Genomic DNA, 25,298 nt, shown 5'->3' with positions numbered 1-25,298 from the left:
TTGACAATACTTTGCTTTGACAATCAAACTTACAAAACATTGTTGTTGGTCTAGTGCAACCATGGTGTACTACCTAGAAGATCGGCTCTGAGCGAATTTGACAGATATGCCGACGTCATTCGTTTTTGACTAAATGACATTCGTCAAAGCTAAATTTTGTGAAACACAAAACGAATGACGTAGAATCCAAAGTTCCCCTCAAAAAATTTTTTTTCACCATACCTAACGAGCAAACCAGATATCTATCATCCTTGTAGTGCAACCACCTTTAATGGATGGGGCTTAGTGCTGGCTCAATTTCATTAAGGGGGGGGGGGGGTAGGGTCACAAAATCGAAATTTTTTTCTTCACTCATCTTATAGTAAATCATTTCAAGAATGTTGTGTCAAAATTTTAAGTGGATCGGAGCAGAACTCTCAAAGTTATAGCCTTTGTAGGCACTCTACCTCGAATGCGGAGCATCGATAATTTTTCAGTCATTTTTTCAAACGCGTTTTTCCCGAAACGACTTCTTAAAAGTCGGTGCCAATCACAACTCCGAAACTATTCAACCGATTCTTTTCAAATTTGGCACACGTTTTCTAAATCAAAAATACCTCCCCGCCCCCCCACTGTTTTTTTTATATTTTTTTTTAAGGTTGTTTTTCACTTACAAATATGGCGAAATTTTTCGCCAAAAATGCTCGTTTTACGTTTTTTTGCCACCAAAACTATATTACAAAAATGAAAAAAAAAAATTTATTAATGTAGGGGGGAGCATTACGTCATACTTTAACTGAAAAATTCGACTTTTTTAGTTTCAGATGATTCTACGACGAATGCCGATTGGCACCGCAGAGCACCTCTCGAAAAACATATCTCCAAAAAAACTCTGTCATCGGCTTATTTGTCAATATTTTATTATTAATATTTTTTAAAAACTTATTGAAAAGATGTACAATAACATGCAACTGATTTTATTAAAGTATCTTAAGCCATATTTCTGTAAAAAATTCAAAAAAAAAAGTGTTTTTTTTTAGCGCTAAACCCTACCACCCCCTTAATAGCATGTCGAACGTTGTCTTTCAGTTCGGTTTTTTTCTAAATTTCAATAACTCCAGAAGAAAATAATAATTGAACTGACTCATTGACATTTTTTTTGAGTTATTAAAATTTCGAAAAAAAAAATCACAAAAAAAAAACCCAATGGCGTCAAATAACATAAGCGTGGCGCGCCAATTTACATCACCGTGGTGGCAAGAGGTGCCCGGCTCCACTAAATTCGCGTCGTATTGATGCGGGATTTTCACAGTTTCATGTAATTTTCTGTGACTAAACCTCAATGTTCACGCTTGATAGCTGCCAGACAACGAAGCTGTGCGACTGGCACAAAACCAAAGTAGTTGGTCGAAATGGAACTTCCAATATATTTTATCTACAAGTGCACACATTCATATAAGTACACAAATATATAAAGTTACATGAGATGCATATAATTTAAGAATTTGAATGCTAGGATTTTCAAATTGAAAATTAATGCTAAGCCATTTACATCCGCAGACGTTTTAAGTGCCTATATACATTTTTACATATATCCACGAAAGATATGCATGCAGACTTAGTTGTTAGCCTCCTTCCAAATGGTGTCATAAGCATATGAAAGTTTTTGGCAAGAAAGTATAAACATTAGCGTGCATTGGAAATAATAAGTATAATTAATAATATAACGTGAAACCTGTCAGATATTTACAGAATGTTTATTGTCAACTCAGTGTATTATTATGTGTGAACATGCAAAGTTGACGCACGTATGTATGTGCATATTTGTGTATGCCGTACCCGCCAGGAAAAACTTGAATAAAAATTGTATTCATTGCTGCACGAAACGTTGGCCTGGAAATAAACTGCAAGAAAACGTTAGCAATACGACTCAAGAATACAAATCCCAACAATACTGTAACCGAGGCAATGTTCTACGTCGAAAGTCTCTGCAGTCTTCGTAGCGTAGTGTCGATTAACGGCTGAGCTGAAGAAGACGCAGAAACTGGGGTACGGTACACTAGACAGGGCTAGTTTACTGGGGCGGCAGCCCTTAGTCGGGAAAAACCAGAGTCATTCCGGTAACGTAGAACCTGTTGGCATGGCAATGTGGCGCTAAACCAGTGATTCTCAATGGACGAAGCTACAGACTTGTCAAAACACTGCCATCGTCGCAGTCCTAGACAGGATGTCTTTTGATATCCCCACTTCAACATCTACACGGCGAGGTCCATATGATCCTTTTAAAGGAGCATAATAAACTGCTCAGCAAGCAGTTCCTGTTAGGGTGTTACCGTAGGTCCCACCCATGCAGGCACATGCTTGAGCGTGAGCCGCCTTTCAGGCACGTCAGGGGGTACCTCCTCAATTACGCGGACGAGTTCCAGGATAAACCAGAGCGACAATTACTGGATCGGTCAGTGTACAGACAGACAATTAACGACATTCATCGGAGACTTTTACAACCTTCTTAAGCTCCGGACCCCCGAATGCCGTCATCGGAGTCCAACCACGTCCCATTGCAGACGAAGAGCTCCAACTTCCTTGAGAGTCTCGCGTAACCTTGGCACAATTACGTTTTGGATACTGTAGTATGTAAAACGCCTACCTATCCAGAATTGACCCCGATATAATTAACTTATGTGCGGCATGTGAAGGCACCCCGCGCGACCCTAACCATATGCCCCATCATGCTCTCCCTCTGGACCCTTTTGGACGATTAGCACAAAAAAACTGAAATAAGAGTATTTAACGCTTGTGTAAAATCCACACTCTTATTTGGCAGTGAAACGTGTCTGGTGTTGCATTACGTAAAAATTGCAGAAATTACAAAGTTTAACAAACAAATGCCTTCGGATTATATAATATTTAAAGTTTGTTGGCCTATCCGAAATGCGGACTTGTGGCAGATCACCGATCAAAAACCAATGCAAAAAGTGATAAGAAGACGTAAATAGCAATAGATCTGGCACACTCTCAGAAAGCACAGAGAAGACATAAGCAGAACAGCGTTGGAATGGAACCTTTAAGGACACAGACGACCCGGTCGTCCACGAAATACCTGGGGCATTCTAACGTTTGTGATGTAGAAGCAGTTAAACAAAGGTGGGATACCGCAAAGGGAACAGTAGTTAATAGAATAAGATGCCAATGGTTTGGTGAAGCTCTGTGTTCCCAAGTGGAAAAATAAAGAAATTTAAAAATAATAATAATTGCGCTAAATGTAAACTGATATCACAGTAGAGGGATCTTTAGCAGTACAAGGCGGCTAAGATGGTGAAATATTCTGTTAAAGTTCAAAGTTTCTCGGAGCAAAGACATGGAGCAAATCCAAGGCCTTCTACAGAGCATTTAATATCTTTAATATTAGAATTGATTGACAAATTTATTTTTTATTTACTATGCAAGTTTATTTATTTTTTTATTTATTTAATTCTAATCATTTTTTTCCTACAAAAATCATGCAAATCTAAGTTTCAAAATTTGTGGAAATTAAAAAAGAAAAACGTTCGAGGAATTTTCATCAAAACTTCGAACCTTTTAACCAGAATTTTCGAGTATGTTTTATAGTTCATTGATTTTTAATACCCCAAAATCTAAGTTTAAAGTATCTCAAAATTTGTGTTTATAAAGAATTTCCAAAAATTTTGTGATAAGGAGTTCCTGATATCTAAAAAGCACTTTGTTCTGTAGTTGTTAAACGAATTGAATAACTGCTTGAGCGTTTTTTGAAACTGTTTAGATAAATACGAGATATTTCATTTGAGATTTGCACGTCGACCTCTTGGTTATTGTGTCCTCTACACATCGCTGCACCTCATTCAAACCCAGTTGTCTTATTAAACTCAGGATAGAGCTGGGTTGTATTGAGCGAATATGCCTTTCTTTCGGCTGAATTTGGCCGAGATTACTCAACCTTCTCCTAGCTATAGTGGTGTATTCCAGGAGAAGGTGCATTGGAGTCTCCGGGGATTGGTAGCAGAAACGACAATAGTCAGTGGAACGACAAAAGTCCGCTGTAGATGACTGCGCAATCGCAATGGTCTGTGAGAATGTCGGTGAGCATTCTCAGTTCATCCTTAGGGAGACTTATGAGTAATAAGTATGCTAAAGTACACGTGGAACACGGCCTTATTTGCATTTCATTTATCAAAGAAAAACTAAAATGTACCGAAATTTCTCTTTGCTGACTTCCATTGTTAACACCCTGTAACTCTCAATTGAATGGAACAAACAAAAAACTGCAAAATTTGTTTTTAGTGTGAAATGTCACTTTGGCAACGAACATAAACTTTAAAATTTTTGGTCGATACTTTACGAGATATCGATCCCTGCGGCTATCTACCGAGAAAATAATGGATTTCTTTCACTTACACTGGCCATGAACAAATTAATTTCATCTGAAAAATTTAGTGCAGTAGTTAGCATCTTGCAATCAAGCCTATTAGTTCTAAAGTACCTTACAAAAGAACAGTTTGCTTTGCAGCTGAAACAGTCTGCCTTATAATTTTTCATCTGGTATTTCAACCAAGACGATGTGCTATGAAATGTCAACTCCCAGTCTTTTACCAGTTAATGCACTGGTTCATAATGAATAAGAAACAAGAAAAAAAAAAACCAAAGGAGATTGACTTCATCACCATTTATATTCATCTAATCCTCAATTAGTGGAAAACAAACCCAAAATGAATGAATGATGATTCACAAAAATGGTACACCGATGGATCAAAAACACCTTATGGTGTAGGAGTACGAGTAGTGGGGCCCAGAATCCACACATCATTCACTCTCACCAGGGACACCACCATCGTCCAAGCGGAACTATACGCAATAATGGAAGCAGCAAACATCATGCAACGTAGAAACCACAAGAGAGTAAAGATCAAAATACTCTCGGACAGCCAATCAGTTCTAAAAGCTTTAGATAGCTATACCTACAACTCAAAAACTCTCTTAGAATGCCACAAGGCACTCAATAACCTGGCATCCAAAAACAATGTCTCATTAATTTGGGTACCAGGACAACGGCAACGAAAGGCAGACTTTCAAGCCAAAAAAGGGGCAGATGTAAACTTCATCGGACCTAGTCCCATGTTCGGATTCAACAAAAACAGCCCAAAACAAAAAGTAAAATACTGGGCCAAAACTCAATTAAATCAGCATTGGAATAACGTAGAGGGTCTTAGACACTCCAAAAAGTTCCTAAGTTTCAACGCTAAAAGAGCTAACATGGCTCTCACGTTAAACAAAAAGAGCATCCGGACTCTCACAGGCGCCCTCACGGGTCACTTCACCTGCACAAACACTTACATAAATTAGGCATAACTAACACCAGCACCTGCAGATTTTGCTGCGAAGATGAGTAGTCTATAGAACATCTCATTATCGAATGTCCGCGGTTGACGCATAGAAGGAAAAAGTTTTTAAACAAGTTCATGCTTACAGATGAAGACCTTCAATCACTCCCTCAGAAGGAGCTGGTACAATTCATAAGCATACTTAACAGTCAATAGACAGCATAGGGTGCAATAGATCAATATGGTCGCAGTGCTAAAGGACCATACCTTAACCCTTTACTACCATTAACCATTAGCCAATCCTCATTTAACGCAACCTTAACATTTGCAGCATTCTTATTTGTAGCGATCCAGTGAAGAATAACTCTTGCCAACAGGAGCTACTTTGGGCTGGGTAGGCAATTGAAAAGCAGAGCCCGCTCTCGACGTACGAAAAAAAAACCATCTATCAATCACTCCTTCTCCCGGTTGTTGTTGTTATAGTAGCATAAATATCCCCCATGCATATACGAGAATGCTGCTGAAGTGACAGTTCTTGGCCGGATATAAGTCCGGGTCGTTCCGGTTACGTAGTACCGACTGTCGTGGGAACGTAACCAGTCCAGGTCTTATTTTATGGTGAAAAATAGTCCGTTTTGCGTGAATGATGCATACCGAATATAATGAAATCGCGATCTGTACGAGCTGTACCTCGACATCGACATAGTGAAGCGCATTAAAATTCAGCGGATACACTGGCTAGATCACGTTGAGCGATTGGACAATAACGCTCCAGCAAAGAAGGTGCTTTCTTCGAAATGCACTGGTGGAACTCGCAAAAAAGGACATTCTCATCTATGTTGGAAGGACCAAGTCGACGACGACCTGACGTTCCTTGGTGTTTCTAACTGACGTCAATGCGCGCAATGTAGAGGCGATTGGCGCAACATTTTGGTGGACCAAGACCGTCCATCGGTTGTAGTTGCCAGCTAAGTAAGTAAGTATTTATAGTAATAGAAGAATATTTTTTTGCATACTCTTTTAATTGGTTATCTTGCAAGTGGTACAATTCCAGGCACTATGTAACTAGTGCGCAATCTTAAATTGGCTTTCAAGTCAGCAGTGCTCCAGTTGTAAACTGTGAAATTTTCTTACAGGGTATGTACACATACACACACACACACACACACATACACTAACATATAGTGTATCGACGAGTACATATGATAGTCATCAAGCTATTTATTAGATGACAGTCGCGGTCAGGAAATTTGTGACAAGGCATGCACAAAAAAAAAACAAATCACAATAAAGACGGCACTGATTTTCGTTCAATGACCTTTCTTTAAAAAAATATTTATTTTTAAATTCAATTTTTAAACTCAACGGATGTAAGCAAGAGAATGGTAGTTTCCCATTTGCACTGATGCCACGAGTAGAAATCCATAGTAAAGGTGCATTATTTTGGAAAAAAGTGGTGTTATCACTTTATGCAAATGTTTTTTTAATTATACTTGCATATACATACATATTTATGGTAGTAGTAGGAATAGTAGTAGTAGTATTTCTTAGTATTCTTTTTATAATATTTGTAATACAGTGGATCTGATATAATATTATATTTCAGAATAGGTAGAACAAAAATTAATAAAAGCAATTGTGACAATAATTTATAACATTGTGGGGCATACAAATAGCAAAAATGTGGAAGACAATTTAAGAAAATTCATTTACAAAAAGATCCCTGTATTTAACACTATGAGCATAGTTCGAATAACGCATAATATTTAGTTGCGTCCCCCTAGGAGCGTTATTACTTTCGCTTAATCTATAACTTTTTCATCAAAATAATAGGCACGGATGTTTTTGTAAATCGGAAAAGCGCCAATAAAGTAATATATGCTTTCGGCATCGCCAAGGTTGCAAACTGGGCAGGATGTGCATTTAGTGGGATACGCAGATGGCATTGCAGCTGTAATAATCGCTTGAAACACTGACGAAGCCAAAAGCAAGGTAAATCAGGAGATGATCCGAGTTCAGACATGGCTAGCGGATCATGGATTAAAGGTGGCCACAGCGAAAACAGAGCTAATCCTTCTAACCAACAGATGTATCCCATTAGAAGTAGATATACAAGTACTCGACAAAAAGAGTGGTCAAATACCTAGGAGTGCAATTAGACATAAGGCAAACTTAGTGGGCACACATAAATCATGCAGCCGCAAGAGCTGCCAAAGTAAGCGGCATCTTAAGTAAGCTCTTGGCAAACCTTGGAGGTCCAACGCAGAACAAGCGAAAACTTTTAATAGACACGACGAACCCGATTCTTCTATACGGATGCGAAATATGGGCAGATTCGCTAAGCGAGCGTGCAATGCCGGCGGGAAACTCTGCAATCTGTGCAACGCATCTGCGTCCTCAGAATGACTTCTGCATACAGAACAGTATCTGAAGCAGCGATTTTATTTATCAGCGGAACCATCCCTATAGATATTCTAGCACAAGAGCGCAAATGGAGATGGGAGGCAAAAATCTCAAGAATCCCAGTACCAAGATTCTCCGATATTAGAATTCAAACGCTCACACTTTGGCAGGCAAGATGGAACTCTGAACGGTACGGTAGATGGACAGCGATACTAATACCCGATCTACAAAAAGTGGGTAGGAAGAAAGTACGGTGAGGTTAACTTTTACTTCACACAGTTTTTGTCCGGACATGTGTTCTTTCGCAAGTATTTGTGGCGAATGGGAGAAGTGAGCCTACCAAACTGCATATATGGAGATACTAAGTATGATGAAGAACAATGGAATGCCGTCGCAAACTTCGTGGAGGATATTATCCGAAAAAAGAAGCGGGAAATAGAAACAGGCGACTCTGGATGCAGGATGACTAAGTAAGTCCTTCTTATGACGTCGTTTTGGCCCTCTAAATAGAACCAATACGGAAGCAGTCCCGGGGTGGAGGGAAAAATTCAAGAGAAGAGGTTACTATATGGTGCGAAGGCATTTTTAACCCAACCTCACCGCCAAAAAAAAAAATTGGCAGGTCGCAGAGGAAATATTTTTAGAAGAGTTGAGCAGGCCACCTCCTGCTCGAAAATTAGCATTATTAAAATAAGGCACATTTAAAAGTATAAGGTGCGGATAGAGTTCGTGTGATTTTGTAACAGAAGCTCTTTGAGTGAACAAATTGAATTCTTTTTGAATCAGTTTATTTAGTGGTGTTGGCATGAACACCATTACTTATATATGAATCGAAGAAAATTCTGAAAATGACGACATGTCAATAGTGTATGCTAGCTCGCTCCCAGTAACCACCACCCGGTAAGTACCTAATTAATTTAATCAATTCATCAGTAAGGATACGAGGAAGACTTGGGGTTGGTAGACTTAAGCAGCGCGCGATGAAACACATTTGTTGGCGGAAGGTGTATACAAATTGCGGCAATAATCCGGTTTCCAGGTGTTTCGTGTAGTTTGGGATTTTGGACCGCAAAAACGTTACTTTCTTAATAAAAAAAACGTAAAAGCTTCTCAACTTGCTTAAACCTTTCAACCAGTCAAACTTGCGCTCCATAAAACATGATAGAAGTAGAGGCTGCCTCAAAGATTTTCAGTTTCTTTGAGACATTTATCCTTGGATTATTAATATACTAGGTTGTTCAATAAGTTTTGCGATTTGGTAAAATAGGACGTTGCTACTAGTCTAATTTTTTTTGTTATTATATGCAGTATTTTGTGCAATAGAAAAAATTAAGTATTGTGCAGTGATTAAGTTTTTCTTTTTGGGAAGATTAAAAGTAAAGGAAATTTATGAACGAATGTGAAAAGTGTATAAGGACTTTTCGCCATCAATTAGTACAGTAGAAAGATGGGTTACTGAATTTAAGCGTGGTGGTACAAGCCTTGAAGACGATTCACTTCAAGAACGTCCAAAGCAGCAACAACATCAGAAATTGTAAAAAAAATACAGGAAATCGTATTGGAAAATGGTTTAGTGACTGAAAGAGATTTAGCAGAAGCCCTAGGCATTTTATTGGGCACTGTAAGCAATATTTTGACCGAAGTATTGGGCTTCAGAAAGCTGTGAGCAGCACAAAGCGGGGTGCCGCATTCGCTAACAATGGAAGAAAAACACATTCGACTGCGACTTTCTCAGCAACATTTACAGCATTTTCCAAAGGATAAAATGAATTTTGTGCGTCGAGTCATTACTATGGATGTGACTTGGGTCTATCAGCATAAGTCTAAATCAAAACAAGAGGCTAAAGAGGGGTGCGAACCTGGTTCTACGGTTCCAAAACGAATTCGTGTCTAGAAATCGGCCAAGAAGGTGTTAGTTTTTTAGGGATGCAAAGGAATTTTGTTTGTGAATTTCTTGCAAACTGGTAAAACAATAAATACTGAATATTATTGTAACTTTTTACATCAGCTGAAAGGAAAAAAATACATGAAAAAATATCCAGTTTGCAAAGGAAAAAAATTATTTGTCATCAGAACAATGCACCTCGTCACAAGAACATTTTGACGATGGGTAAAATGCATGAATTAAAAATCGAATTGTTCATATTCACTAGATTTGGCCCCTAGCAGCTCCCACCTGTTTCCAGATTTAAGGGGTTACATGGGTTTCGTTGGTTCAAAAAATCGATTTAATTTTTTTTGGCTTATTAATTTCTACAACATCTCAGAAATTTTATCCTAAATTTTCAAGTCGATCCGAATAATAAATTCGGAGATACAGCCTTTGGAATGTGTGCGCTCCAAGCCACTTTTATTGTTATTCAAAACTTTAAACGCGTTTTTCTCGGAACTGTGTTTTCAAAGTCGGTTGTCAAATGTTCTCAAAAACTACTCAACCGATCTTGATGAAATTTTACACAGGTGTTCGAAATACAATTTACTCGTGCTTAAACGAAGGATTTTTTTTTTTTCAATTACAACTATTTAAATGGTTTCCAGTAGTAATATTGTTTAAATAAAATGTCAAGCAAATTTGACCGAAATTTTAATTTTTTTGCAAAAATGTCTTCCAATTTTTACTTTTTTTTTCTTTCCTTCGTTCAAGCACGAGTTTAGGTATGGTCTTAACTAAAGAACTTATTTTTGTTTTTTCATTTTTGATGAGCCTGTCAGGAGTTATGCTGACAACGCGGACGCACCTTTTTTTCGAGTGGTCACCGGAAATTACGTCACAATGGAGGAGTTTTAATTTTTTTTTTTGAAAATTTCAGAAATTATACTTTAAATATGTATCTATAAGACAGAAAAAAGTTTGCATTAAATAAATAATTTTTTACATAGAAAAAAAAATATTGAAAATAGGCCTTTCTTTACCCGACGAACCCCATGTAACCCCTTAAAAAAATGCATGCGTTGAGAGCGTTTTTTCAACAATTAATGAGGTCATACGGAAGTGTATTTTTCAGCGCTTCCACAATCTCACTTCAGGTATGGAATTCATAAATTAGAATCTCATTGGCACAAGTGTACTGATATCCAGGGAGTCTTTACGGATAAATAAAGTGTATTTCAAACCATAAAATTGTGTTTTTCTTATCGACCCGCTAAACACACAACCTAGTAAGACTGATATACTACTATGTGGGCATCAAACAAAAAAAATTTATTGCAAAAACATACACTTCAAGGGCTGTCTCTTTTCACTCAAGTTATTAGATGCATGCATGGCCGGACAGCTGTACACCTGGCGACAAAAACACCCGCGCACGCCTTGAGACTATAAATTTTGACATTTAATTTTTTAAATTTATTTTCAGCTAGTTTAAAAAAAATATGTATGCAGTTTATTCTTTAACAAAATTTTGACATTTAATTTTTTAAATTTATTTCTAGCTAGTTTAAGCAAATATGTATGCAGTTTATTCTTTAACAAAAGTCATATGAATTAGAGTTCCAAACTTTATACGAAATTCTGAAAAAATCATCAAATTTTCATTCAATCTCCAATAATTTCATTAGAACTTTTTCATTATTGATAAAAGAAAAACTATGTTTCATTATTGAATTACACATTTATACGATTCGTTCGAGAAACGTGTCGACTGAAAGCCGTCTGGCAAGCCGTTTGCGTTTGCATCGATGACGCACACCTACTATCACCAACATACAAGCAATAGCGTCACTTTCATAAAATATTTATTGCAAATCGGAGCATTCTTGCACCTGAAAATGCGCTCTTTCAAAAGTCCTTTTTTTGGGCTAGCTTCATTATTTTTCGCTTTTTTCTTAAAAATGTTTACTTGAAAAAAAAATTGTCCAAAAATGCTTAATTGTGCCGTAAATTTTGTCAAATTATACGTTGATCATAAATGTTGTAGTATAAATTTTAGTTCACATTAAATGGCCAGTCTCGTTGTAAATCACGAATATGCACATGCCGTACATTTGGATTTCTGTACGAATAGAGTAATAGAGTAATACTTTTAGTATTATACTTTTTGGCCTTCTTCCGTGTCCTATTATGCATACATACATACATACTTATGCTTGTAACGGCAACTGTAGCACGTCAGCGCCGGGAGAGAAATAAGATGTCTTCAATGCTGCATACTGAGGTCGATGACGACAATAATAGCCAACAACCCATGTGCATTGCCGAATGCTCCTAGTCAGTCTAGCTGCAGTGGCAATAGATGCCGTTGCGTATTATCTTTGGTTGCGTATTAAAAATAAACATTATTTTGTACACACATACATATGTGCATGCATACGAGTATAGGAGTCTGTTCATTAGGCTAGATCGCAGAAAAAATTTTGTATAAAATACTGTAAGAAACTTTATCAGAAAAAAATTTGATTTTATGGCCGAAAATGATTACTGATTAGATTTCAAAACGATTTTTTATTTTTTCATAATTTATTTATTATTTATTATAATTTTTCATATATGATATAATTACAATGATATTATAAATAACATTGGCTGAAAAGTATTCAATATAAAAATAAAAAATGTGAATTTTGAAATGAAATTCGTTTTTTATTCAATATAATTAGCCCCAACACTGTATAAAGTACAATTTTCGTAGCTCCTATGAAAAAAGGCATCATGAGTTTCGAGTTTCACAACTCCCTTAAATCCGCCCGATCACCGAAATTAAGGGGGGAGCCTGCTTTAGAGGCTTCAAAAAATCGATTTTTTTGTTTTTGCATAAATGTCTTCCTAAACTATCCAAGAATTTCAGAGGCAAATTCAAAATATTTTCGCAGTTACAGAAAAATTATGAGCAAGCGTCGTTTTATATACAAAAACTTTGACGCGCGATTTCTCGGTTTTTTAGGGTTAGGGAAAAAGTTAAACATCCTATCGAAACGAGATAACTTTGATTGTATTCGGAATTAAAATTCTCTTCTAGTTGAACCTAAAAACCATAAGAAAGTTATGATTAACCCACTTTTTAAACAATTTAAAGTGAATTTGTTTTTCCAAAAAAAATGAATTTTTGTTTTAATTAGCGAAAAATTGTTGAATTTCTCACTTTTTGTTTAATTTTCTTGGTTTAACTAGAAGCTATACTATACTAAAATAAAAAATTTTTTGGTTTTTGGTATCAGATGAAATTTGCGACCTGCATCTTTCCCGCCGCACGATACATACACACTCGAGGCGCCTCGGCAAAATGCTTGTACCAGGCATAATATGACATATATTTTAATGAAAAAATTTGAGAAGACTGCTGAAATATATAACAATAAAGCCTGAAAGTTTCGTTTCAATCGAATATTTCTTTCCTTCCCAAAAAAATCCACGAAAAAATCGTTTTTTTGAAGCCTATAAAGCAGGCTTCCCCCTTAAGCAAGGACAGGCGCTCTTAGCACTTGAATGGGGGACCGCCTTCAATTCAAATTCAAGTTTATAAGATAAGGGGACCCGGTGGTCAAGAAATTTCAAAAAATCGATTTTTTGTGTTTTCGATATTTCGAAAGTATAGTAGCTTAATAATATGCTGTGAAATTTTCATATGAAAATTCCCAATATTATAGCTTCTACAGCTCATTAACTAGGTAGAGAGCGGCCCACGCGCTCCTGTACCTCAAATTTTAAACTCAATTATCTCAAAACTACTTTTTCTGGCCTGGTGTTGTTAAAATAAAGAAAAAATTATTCAACCGAATCGTCTGAAATTTTAATATGTTGTTCACAACATCAATGGCTATCGCCCGTATTAGTATCATACTATTATTTCAATTATTTCCTATTTTTTTTTATTAAAAAACTGAAAAAAACACGATGTTTAGAGTGTCAAGTTCATTTTGTGAAATTTTGTTTATTCTAGTACGGGACATACATAGCTACAGTCATACAATAAATATATTTTTTTATTTTTGTGTTTCAGATAAATATGTAGAAGAGCCAAAATGGGCAAGACGTTCCAGGTCCAATTTTTCAGTAGGGCCAACTTCAGCGGCATTCTTAAAATTATTACAATTAAAAAAAAAAAAATTATGAAAAAAAACATTTTTTATGAAATTTTTGAAAAAAAAAAAATTTTATAAATTTGTTGAAAAAAAAAATTGTATGAAATTTAAAAAAAAAAAATGTATGAAATTTTGAAAAAAAAAATTTTATGAAATTTTTGAAAAAAAAAATTTTATGAAATTTTTGAAAAAAAAAAAATTTATGAAATTTTTGAAAAAAAAAATTTAAGAAATTTTTATTAAATTTTTCAAAATTTTTTTTTCAATTTTTCAAAAAAATTCATAAAAAAAATTTTTTTCCTATTCATTAGTTTTTTGTTTCATTAAAAATTTCAAAAAAATTTTGTTTTCATTAAAAATTTTTTTCATTAATGTTGTTTCCTATTTTAATAAATTTAATAATTTTTCAAAAATTGTACAAAAATTTTTTTTTTCATTAAAAAATTCATAAAAATTTATTTGTTCATTAAAATCTTTTTTTTTTAATGTTTTTATGATTTTTTTTTACATGTTTTTATGAAATTTTTTTTTTATTAACATGTTTTTGTTTTTAATTTTAAAAATGCTGCAGAAGTTGACCCTACCGAAAAATTGGTAAAAATTTTAAATATCGTTTTTCATTGTAAATTATAGTATATTGTAAAAAAAATCCTGCAAATACCTTAAACTTTCGAGCTCTAGACCACCGGGACCCCTTAAGCAACCACCTTCAATTCAAATGCTAGTATATATACATATATATATATATATATATACACGTACACGTATATGGCGCGTACACCTTTTTTGGGTGTTTGGCCGAGCTCCTCCTCCTATTTGTAGTGTGCGTCTTGATGTTGTTCCACAAATGGAGGGGCCTACAGTTTCAAGCCGACTTCGAACGGCAGATATTTTTTATGAGGACCTTTTTCATGGCAGAAATACTATCGGAGGTTTGCCATTGCCAGCCGAGGGGCGACCGCTATTAGACAAACGTTTTTCTTAATTTTGGTGTTTCACCGAGATTCGAACCAACGTTCTCTCTGTGAATTCCGAATGGTAATCACGCACCAACCCATTCGGCTACGGCGGCCGCTGCAAGTTTATAAGTTAATAAAAATAAGTTTGTTGCGCGTTCACACGCTGTAAAAATACAAGATACCAATGCAAGTCAGCTGCTATAAAACTTTTTAAATTTCCAAGTACGAAATATAGCAACGTTGCTAAAAATATATATAAATAAATTATGAAACTTCAAAAACTCCTGTATCCGTCAAAAAATTCAAATTGAAAGTACCTTCTTTTTTGTATCACAGAGTTTCTTCTTGATTGATGGAGAAAAGTAAAAAAAAAAATTCAGAAGGAAAACCTATTTTATTTTATCTATACGGTAAATATGAGCCATTTTCTTTGAAAGTGGTGTAAGTCCATTTTATATTATATGGAGATATTTAAGGGTTTGCATTTGAATGGTTTGAAAAATATTGGAATATGTTAAAGCACTGATTTTATGTTTTTTAAATATTAAATTGATTTAAATTTATAATGTAGTCATTTTTCAAGTGTGATTAACAAAAAAGAAAACGGCTCATATCGTATACCTATAATACCTATAAATAAGGTAAATTAGTAAAATGCGTATAAAATGCCGCAAAATTAATCAATTCATTAATAGAACAAATGGTGTCGTATGCCAGTCATAGTTGACACTGATGAATTAGACAGCTTCAGTATACAAACAAGCAGACAAGCAATGAGCGCGTAAAGGTTGAAATAAAGATTTCCATCACTCAAAATCTATTTTTTTGCTTAACAAAAAAATTACTCAAAAATAAAATTGTATTATTAAATTTGTGTCACCACGTGCTAAATTTAAAAGCATTTTGTTCTTGTTTTTTATAAATTTTCTTGCATGTGCTTGAAAAAAATGCTAACATCGAAGACAGTTTGTGATCCTCATTCATTGACGACATTGTGTTTGCATTAATTAATCAGTTTTTCAATCCACTTGTTAATGGCCTCAAAAAGTAATTGCAATTAAATTAAAATTCTCTTGCTCATTTTGTCCATTAAGAAAAAAGTGTTGTGCATTCGTTAGATGAAGAAAGTGCGTAGCGCTGCCAGAGAAAAAAATTAAAAAAAACAAATATTTCGAACCACATCAAACTTACACTTTTTTATATTAAATTTTAATGTGTAATAAAACGGTGTACTCAAATTTTCGTTTTTTTAAATTCTGGTTAAAATGTTTGAAATTTTTTTTATTGCTTCCAAAAAATATTACACCTGTCTATATTAACAATAAGTAATTTGTTTTAAAGATATTTGGATATATAAGTGATACTGTAAGGCTATAAGTAAGGCCAAATAAGTACATAAATATAGGTCTTATTTTATATTACAAAAGATCAGTTGGTGTTTTTCGTTTAAGTCTCTTCTTATTGGATTTTTCTTCAGCGGGAAGCTTCCTCATCGTCGGATTTTTGTGAGTCTGAAGTCTGCCTTCTGCTCGCATTTTGTATGGCTTCGTCAACTGTGTCGATGTTTAAGTCGCAACATTCACCGTCGGCGTTTGGTATCTACCATAATGCATTTGTTATTGTTCTAAGTATCTTCGACTGGGCACGTTGCAGTATTGTCAAATTGGATTCAGAAGCTGTGCCCCAAACTTCTATACCATACTTCCAAATTGGAGCAATTGTCGTTTTGTAAATTAAGGTTTTGAGAGCTTTGACTTAGCTCCTAGTAGCCAGTACAGTTGTCGAAAACGATTTTTAATTTCATTTCTTTTTTTTATGATAGGGTTCTTTCAGTTTAGTTGAGAGCGAATTGTAATTCCTAAGTATTTAGCTTTTGTATCAGTATTCGCGTCAGGGTTTCCAATCTTTAATGAGTCTATGGTTACCTTTCCGTTCATGTAATTGACTTGAATTGTTTTGTCGCCATTAATTTCTATATTCCATTTTTTGAACCAATTCAGTGTTTTGTTTAGGTCGTTTTGTAAATTTGTTAGTGCTATTTTCGGGTCTCTATGAGATGCCATTAGTACAGTGTCATCTGCAAACGTCGCTATCATGTTATTTCCTGAAGATGGTTTCGGTAAATCTGCGGTGTACAGGTAGATAGGATACAGAGTGGGACCTAATACACTGCCTTGTGGAATTCCTTGGTTCATAGGTTTAATGTATGAACATGCGTCGTTATATTATATTTAATATAACATTTTCTATCTTGGATGCAACTTTTTAGTATTAGAAAGTAGTCGTATAGCAAACAAGATTGGAGTTTGTGCTTTAGCTACGTCGAGATATACAGCCACGCATACTTATTTATTGTCTTTATTAATTTTGTGAGTAACTCTGTGCAGTTGTTGGAATATTTTCGCCCAAATCCGAACTGATGTTGGGGAATTAAATTTATTTTTGTTATAATGGGCTCTATGTGATCAAAGAATACCTTCTCAAATATTTTTGATATTGTCGGCAGCAGACTTATTGGTTGGTACGACGATGCAAACGTGTCATCTTTATTGGGCTTTGTAATCGCAATGATTTCGGCAGCGTTGAAAACGTTCCTATTCTTTCAAGGCAAATCGGATATGCAAAGCAAGTTGAGTGATCTCGTAACACACTCTTGTGCCGCTTGACCAAAAACCAATGCAAATTTTTTTTTTTTTTTTTGCCTCCTTTATTAATTACACCTGTCGTATGACACTAAGTAATTCTTTCTGCAGCTTGGATTTTATAGCATTAATCATTATCAATATTACATTTGGGTTAAGTTGTTGTGTGAGTTTACAAGTGTAGGTATGTGCATAGCTTTAAATTATTCTAGTTATCAGCTTAGTTTGGGGTTGGTCGTTTGAGCCGCCTAGAGTTTGCCCTTTCTGCTGTTGGGAGTTGTCGCATGTCATTATTGGAATGGTTCATTAAACGGACAATATGATTTGTGCTGCGTTTGCGGATGATTTCTGCTATTGTTTCGATGTTGAGATCGCGATGAATGTCTTCGTTTGGGATGTACCAAGGTGCATTAATTATAGTTCTGAGTATTTTTGATTGTAGTCGTTGAATAATGTTAATGTTACTTTTGCTTGCAGTACCCCAGATTTCTATGCCGTATGCCCAGATTGGCACAATCACAGTTTTGTATATAAGTATTGTTTTTTTGCAAATAAAATCAAACATTTGGCAGTACACACGAACGATGCATTCTACAATATCGGAGAGGAAAATATTGAAAATGTGAACGTTTTTCAATACCTTGGAAGCCAATTCACTGCGAAAAGCGGATGCAAAAACGATGTATCTACAAGATTGCAAAAAGCAAGAGGTACATTTGCAAATCTTTGTCCGGTGTGACAGTCCAAGCAAATGCACAGTACAACAAAAATACGGATTTTCAACTCCAATGTTAAACCAATTCTGCTCTACGCCGTGTCTGTCTGCGGAAATTGTACAGTAGCTTCAAGTGTTCGTGAACCGCTGCTTGAGACGCATTCTACGTATCTGATAGATATCTAACACCGAATTGCATCGACGACGTCATCAAAAACCAATCGCAACTGAAATAAGCGAACGTAAATGGAGATGGCTTGGCCATACCCTACAGAAAGGTGGCAATGAAATCAGCAGACGAGCGCTGGACTGGAACTCCCAAGGACAGTGCAGAAGAGGCAGACCTAGGGGCTCTTGGCGTCGGTGCATCGAAGAGGAATACAAAGCCGTGGACAAAGCAATGACCTGGCAGCAAGTGAAAAATATATCCGGGAATCGCACAAAATGGAAAAAATTCACTTTGGCCCTATGCTCCGCAACGGAGACGAAGGAATGATGATGATTATGATGATTATACTTCATTCTGTCACCACTACCGGTAAAAATAGCATCATCATCAGGCAGCGTTACAGCTCGGCATGAGCTTTAGCTTCATCAACTAGCCTTCTCCAAGTTACACGATTCAAGGCAGCAGACCACCAGTTATGCATTTTCAGTTTATTGATATCTTCGATAGTGTTGCCAAACCAGCGTTTCCAAGGCCTTTCTTTACATCTGGTGGCCAGTGTATTGTAATTTAAGAAGGATTTTTGGTGACGTTCCTTACTCACGCCCATAACATGGCCTAACAATTGGAGTCGTTGTGATTTGACACTTAAAGGCAGGGCCTCGCAGCAACTCCTCGTTGTATCTCATTCTGTAACAACCATCCTGAACCAGTATTTGATCATACACTTTTCGTAAGACTCTGCTTTCGAAAGTTCGAAGACTTTGTTCATACTTGATTGACATTACCCATGGCTGACAGCCACACGTCAAAGCTGGTCCTTTTATTGTTTTTTACATAGTGCATTTACAGCTGCGCGAGAGTTGTCTGAATTTTAGTAAATTTACTTTGGCGTAGAAAGTTCTGTTTGTTGCAACAAGTCGGCCTAGGATGCAGTCCTCAATACCAATGCAATTTGTTACTTTCTTTCCAAGTACTTGAAACTCTCTACTCCTTCAAAAATGTACTGTTCAATAATCAAACTTTCAAGCTTCTGCCATTCAACATCGCGTGACATTTTCATGTGTTTGGTTTTGTCGGCGTTGTTCGCTTATGTTTCCATGTTAGAGAAAAGTTCATCCGTATACCTTCGATTTCGAGCGAACGATGGTTAAGCCGGAGCTGCTGAGCCGGCATTTACATCGTCTTTGATTGCGTAGTGCAAAAGGAAATTGAACATAGTTCTTGATAAGGTGTCGCCTTATTCGACGTTGCCATTTCGGCGGCAAAGTTGTCCGAGGTTAACTGTTGCCCAAGAACTTTTCCTTTGGTGTTCTTAAGGCCACCCTTAAGTTTATTTTAAGTTGAGTTAAGATAAGTCCTGTGAATGCTTAAGGGATTTTGATTCTAAAGACTCTATCAAAAGCTTGTTTGAAATCGATGAAGAGTCTATGCAAATCGTGTTTGTACGCGTTATACCTTTCCAGGTATTGCATTAGATTGAACACCTGATCAGTTGTGGAGCGACCGGGGCGAAAACCACACCGAAACTCTCCCAAGACCATACACCGGTCAAAATATTGTGCCAAGAAAATAGAAAAAAAAGGTATTAAAATATGGGTATCAAATACCATTCAGAAATACTTCTAGCGGAAAAGCTAGGGTTACCATGTAACCCCCATTGCAAAAGCTGCTGGGACCTTTCAGAAAAGGAGACTGTTGAGCACTTTCTCTGTAAATGTCCAGGTTTGGCAGCTAGACGACTAAAATCACTGGGTGCTCCTTTCTTCGACAGCCTGGGGCCGTGCGCCAACCTAAATTCAATCAATATTCTCCATTATATCAATAGCTCTGCCCGGCTGTAGATATCTCCCTGTTGGTGGTCTCATAATGGTATCAAAATGGTGCTTTAGTGCTACTTGGAGGGTGCCAGACTGGCACTTCAACCATTTCATCTATCTACCCACCTTAAAGACTGAGGGAGTTTTTTTCAGGCAATTTTAAATTTAAACATATTTGCTAAAAGCAAAATTAAAAACGCATTAAAATGTATTGCAAATTGTTTCTGGCACCATAAATTAAATACACATTCAAACTTAAATGGGTTTTCCTTTTAGAATTTATGATGCCAGGTTGTTTTTAAATGAACTCTCGGCGGTCAAATGCCACTATCTCGAAAACTGGAGCCACTCTGACAAAACAGCGAATGCGATTGAATTCAGAAGATGCCAATTAAGACAGATCAACTAGCAAAACATTTTTTCAAATTTTGAACTTGCACAGAGCCATTAATTATTTATTGTAGACGAAAAAAACACGAAAATAATAAAATGAGCTGAAAGAAAAACATTGAATCGATTGTTTGTACGATCAAATGCACTTAAGACACGAGTATACAAAATCTGTATGGATATTTATTTTGCGTGTATTTTTAGTTGCACTTGTGTACCTTAAGAGTCTATGTGACGTCACAATTGAAAATACACACATTCTTCGCCTAATTCATCACGTATTCATAAATTTACATTTGTACGTACATGCACAGGGGTGTATGTATGTATGTATATCGTCATAAAACATTACTTGAATTCGTATCTAAATAGGATTTCACATATGATTTGTTTGCGTGTATTTACATGGCTTCCATTTGACTGCTTTGCGATTGATAGCGATTCCAGCAGATTATTATTATTTTTTTTCTCAAATTTGAAAATACATTTTTTGCCTTAATATTACTTCAACTGCAAAGGCTTAAATAAACTCTTGCTTTTTATTTCTTCTATTTTTTTAATCATTGCAGCTAATACAATTCATTTTAACACTTTTCCAAAAATCACTAAGCTTACTATATTCCATTGTGCCCATTTCAAATTAAAATGATTTTGTTAATTAAATAGTTAACACAGAAAACGTAAACTGTCAACCGGTTACAAAAGAAAATAAAAATTCTCACACGCGTGCACACCACAGGCACCACACCACTGCCGCGGCGTCACTATTTTTTTTCTTTGCTATTCCGACGCGCTTTGTTTTTCAACGTTCGCTCGAGAGTTTGCTACTGACACTACATAGCCGCGCTGACCATCTCTAGACCATCTTCGAAATCGTGCACGTTAGCGTGATGGTGATTCCTCGATGTTGACGTCGTGCTTATGACGATTTTTCTAGCGATCATTGATTTCCACTAGGGACATAGGCATACATGCACACATACATATGTATGTACATACAATATAGTTTACTCTACTCCGGAGAGCGCAAGACGATTCTGCGCAGACTATTAAGCATCTTTGAATAGCGTTGCGGTACTCATGAAAGTGTCGGTATTTTCAATTGGCCTGCAAGTGGTTAAGATGCTGGCCCAATGCAGACTGGATTTGCTTGCTTGGCTTCCATAAATGCCAAAAATTAATGGAGCAATACTGAAATATATGAAATAAAGACAAATGGCCATTGTACAGATCCATAAGTAAAATCACTCTCAGTTGGTTGTCAAAAAATGCCCACAGCTGAGATTACCTGATTCCAAAGCGCCCTTTAGTGTCAAATGGTTGCATAAAAAATGATTAAATCTTATATATAAAAATGGAGACGTTTTTTTGTGTTCGTTAGTCGCCGATTCACGCCTAAACGCATTCACCGATTTCAATCAAACTTTCACAGATCATTGGTATTGGTCCATAGATGGTTTATGTGAAGTTTTAAAGAAATCGGTAAAGGTATGCGTGTGTTGTGTAAGTGTGAAAAATACAATATTTGCGTGTTTCCCTTATACGGACATTACGTATACGGAATGAGAATACACGCAAATGAATAGAATATACACAGTCATGAATAACATTGTTTCGATGTCGGGTGACGTATGCGACTGTATTATTCGTAACGCAATAGTTGTCCTCTCTTTTCTTTCCTTTTTATGCATGCGTGACACGGCATCAAAGCACATTGCTTTTTTTTTTTAACTGGAAAAATATTTTGAGCTTCATTTGAACGTTTTATGATTTAGATAAAATAAAAATTCGTTAAATATATTTGATTCCATTAATAACCATAAGCCTGTATTTTTCGAAGCTCAAAGTTTTTGGACAAATATTGAAACGTTTACTTAAACTAAATGTTAAATACAAATATAAATGCGCAAATGTAAAAGTTTAGATGGATTTAAAATATACGAAATTATTTAGCGGTTGAATCCATACATTTTTTGAAATCCATCATATGGATCGACAGTCGCCATAAATGTGCTTTTAAAAAATAAAATGTGTTAATTTGATGGTAGCTCGAGTATTAAGATCAGGTTTTAGTTTAACTTTGTTCATGGGTTTGCGTAATTTTTCTGTGGTGAAAGTCTAAAACCAAGAAAAGAAAACGCGAAAGCCGACGAGAAAAATGTAAAAAATAAATCCTCCTGCATGTATACATTTATACTCGAAAAAGTTATGCTAACACTTTTTTCATGCATTTACGTAGACAATTTTATATGGGCAAACGTACGTTTACGAGATAAATGCCTAAAAGCAGGTATTTATAACTAAAATAGCGCTCTCAGGCATTTCTGTAACAATACTTCTGTAAATTTCATGCTCCAAGTGTTCGAACATTGGTATAGCGCTGAAGACAAATGCTCAGGATATAATACAAAAATCCATATTTACTTGATTTCACATAGTAATATTATCATTGTTAAAAGAGAACAAGTTTTTATTAGGTAATAATTAAATAATGCAACCTTATGTGCTGCTTTGACGAGTGGAAAACCCAAAATAAATAATTATATTTGTATGTGTGTTTAAAAGAGTTGGATTATTTTGTGAGTGTTAGCAGTTTCAAAGTCAAAGAGTAGTTGCAACATTGAAAGATACCTGAAACACATTTTCATTTAACAACTAAAATTGCAAATATGAGTGTGTTTTTCATTGTTGTTTTTTTTTTGGGAAAAAATTTATAAAAATAAAATATATTGTGCGTAAAATTTTAATAATCAGTGAAAATAAAAAAACGGTGGTTTCGTTCTTGTTGTTAGCGATTGTAATGCACATTGTAAGTTTTTCATGTTTTTTTGATTAAATTCATTACTTTTCAATTATTTTGTTTTAACTTATTGGAAATCAACTTATGCGGCCAAAAGAATTAGAAATTTAATTTCAACAATAGAAAAAAGAAAATTACTTACTGGAATGGGAAGAGTTTTGCAACAATGCAAATTAAATGTGTGGGATGAATGTGCAATGGCACATAAAAAATCAGTGGAAGCATTGGATAGAACTTTGAAAGATTTACGTATTAATCAAGAAATATTTTGGTGATGCTTTAATATTATTGTCTGGTGATTTTCGTCAAACTTTGCCAGTAATTTCCCGTTCAACACCAGCAGGTGAATTAAAAGCATGTTTAAAGACATCCCATTTATGGAGGCACGTAAAAACTTTGACCTTGAAAACAAATCTGCGAGTTTATTTGCAAAATTATGCATCGGCTGACGAATTTTCAAGACAACTTCTGAAGATAGGAAATGGACAAATTCCTATTGATGCTGCTATTGGCTTAATCACTTTGCCAGATAATTTTTGTAATTTTGCACACACAAAACAAGAATTAGTTTCAAGTGTTTTTCCAAATATTGCGAAAAATTATCAAAATCACAATTGGTTAGCTGAGAGAGCAATACTGGCTGCGAAAAATAAGGATGTTGGTCAATTGAATGCGAATATTTTAAATGATATGCCTGGTGAGATTGTAACATTTAAATCAATTGATACAGTTATAAATCAAGATGACGCTGTAAATTATTCAACAGAATTTTTAAATTCCTTGGATTTACCTGGACTGCCGGCTCATCGCTTACAATTGAAAGTTGGTGCACCAATTATTTTACTTAGCAGATTAGCAGTCAAAAAGGTCATTAATAATCTTATTGAAGCACCAATTTTAAAAGGAAAATTCAAAGGTGAAGACGTATTGATTCCGCGTATTCCGCCGATTCCACCAGATTTAGCTTTTGACTTCAAAAGATTGCAATTTTCAATACGTCTTGCATTTGCAATGACAATAAACAAAGCACAAGGACAATCGCTGGAATTACGCTGAATTGACTTAGAATATCCATGCTTCTCCCACGGACAATTATATGTATCATGTTCACGTGTAGGAAAGCCATCAGTTCTGTTTATTTATACCACAACTCAGGGCAAAACAAAAAATGTAGTTTACGAAAAGGCTTTGCGTTAGTTTAAGTTTAAAATTAACATTAATTTTATATTGTAAAAAAAGAATAAATACACATAGAGTGAATCTAAATCGAGTGTTCATTATTCATTTCTAATTTTGATATGCCTAGCGAAGCAGGCAGAGGGTCCGCTAGTTTCATATAAAATAGTATAAAAAGGTCTAAAAAATTACGTACAAATTCAGATATTTCTCAGTAAAAAGCATTATTATGGGGTTAGAGGTAGTCAGAGGCGCGAAAAAATAATGATTTTCAATAATTTTTTTTTGCTAGACAGTTGCTTTATTTTACAAAAATAAAAACATAGCATTAATACATAATGTTTCGACTAGACTTTAGTAAAATTTCAAAAAAAAAAAAAATTAATATTATAATTGTAAAAGTTATCGCTGTTTCTCCAGAAGTCCCTTGCGGTGATCATCACAAGTCCTTGGAAATTCATCAAAATCTATCGGATAAGAGAAATTAGTTTTATTAATAGATAATCTTGTGCCTGGTCGAAGTTTTTTTCAAAATTAACAATATGGCGGCTTCAGTAAATATTTTCCAGATTTTCTAGAAAAAAACCTACAATTAATTGTTTAAAACAAATCGGAATTTTTAGAAAAAAATCCTTCGATCAGGCACGAGTTTTTTATGTTTTTCAAAAGCAGTATAAATTTTATTGAAATCTACCAAGCGGTTTTTAAGTTACAGTGATCACCAGTTCAAAAAACATAGTTTTGAGAAAAACGCATTTAAAGTTCTTTCAAACGCTCCGGAGCACCCGAACGCCCTCTGTTAATTGTTGAATAACTCGGATTCACTTCAAATTTTCACACAATATTTTTAAGGTATTATATTTTAAGAAAATGCAATAAGAAAGTCCAATTTTT

At 35.3% G+C, this 25,298-nt stretch overlaps 1 protein-coding gene across 5 annotated transcripts in view; it reads right to left on the bottom strand.

Annotated features, from left to right (window-relative positions):
* LOC129244846 (potassium channel subfamily K member 15) overlaps window positions 1–21,237 on the bottom strand; it is a 77,131-nt gene extending 55,894 nt beyond the window's left edge. For 2 of the 5 annotated variants that reach the window (XM_054882726.1, XM_054882731.1), the window contains exon 1: window positions 20,647–21,237. The gene's annotated coding sequence lies outside the window, so the exon portion shown is untranslated. The remainder of the gene's footprint in view (window positions 1–20,646) is intronic. The other 3 variants (XM_054882728.1, XM_054882727.1, XM_054882729.1) reach the window with 3 other exon arrangements.
* Between the last annotated feature and the right edge of the window lie 4,061 nt (window positions 21,238–25,298).

This window comes from Anastrepha obliqua, chromosome 4 (assembly GCF_027943255.1).
Source record: "Anastrepha obliqua isolate idAnaObli1 chromosome 4, idAnaObli1_1.0, whole genome shotgun sequence".
In the NCBI taxonomy this organism is placed as follows: domain Eukaryota; kingdom Metazoa; phylum Arthropoda; class Insecta; order Diptera; family Tephritidae; genus Anastrepha; species Anastrepha obliqua.
The sequence above is the reverse complement of the archived record's forward strand: the minus strand, read 5'-3'. Positions and strand labels throughout refer to the sequence as shown.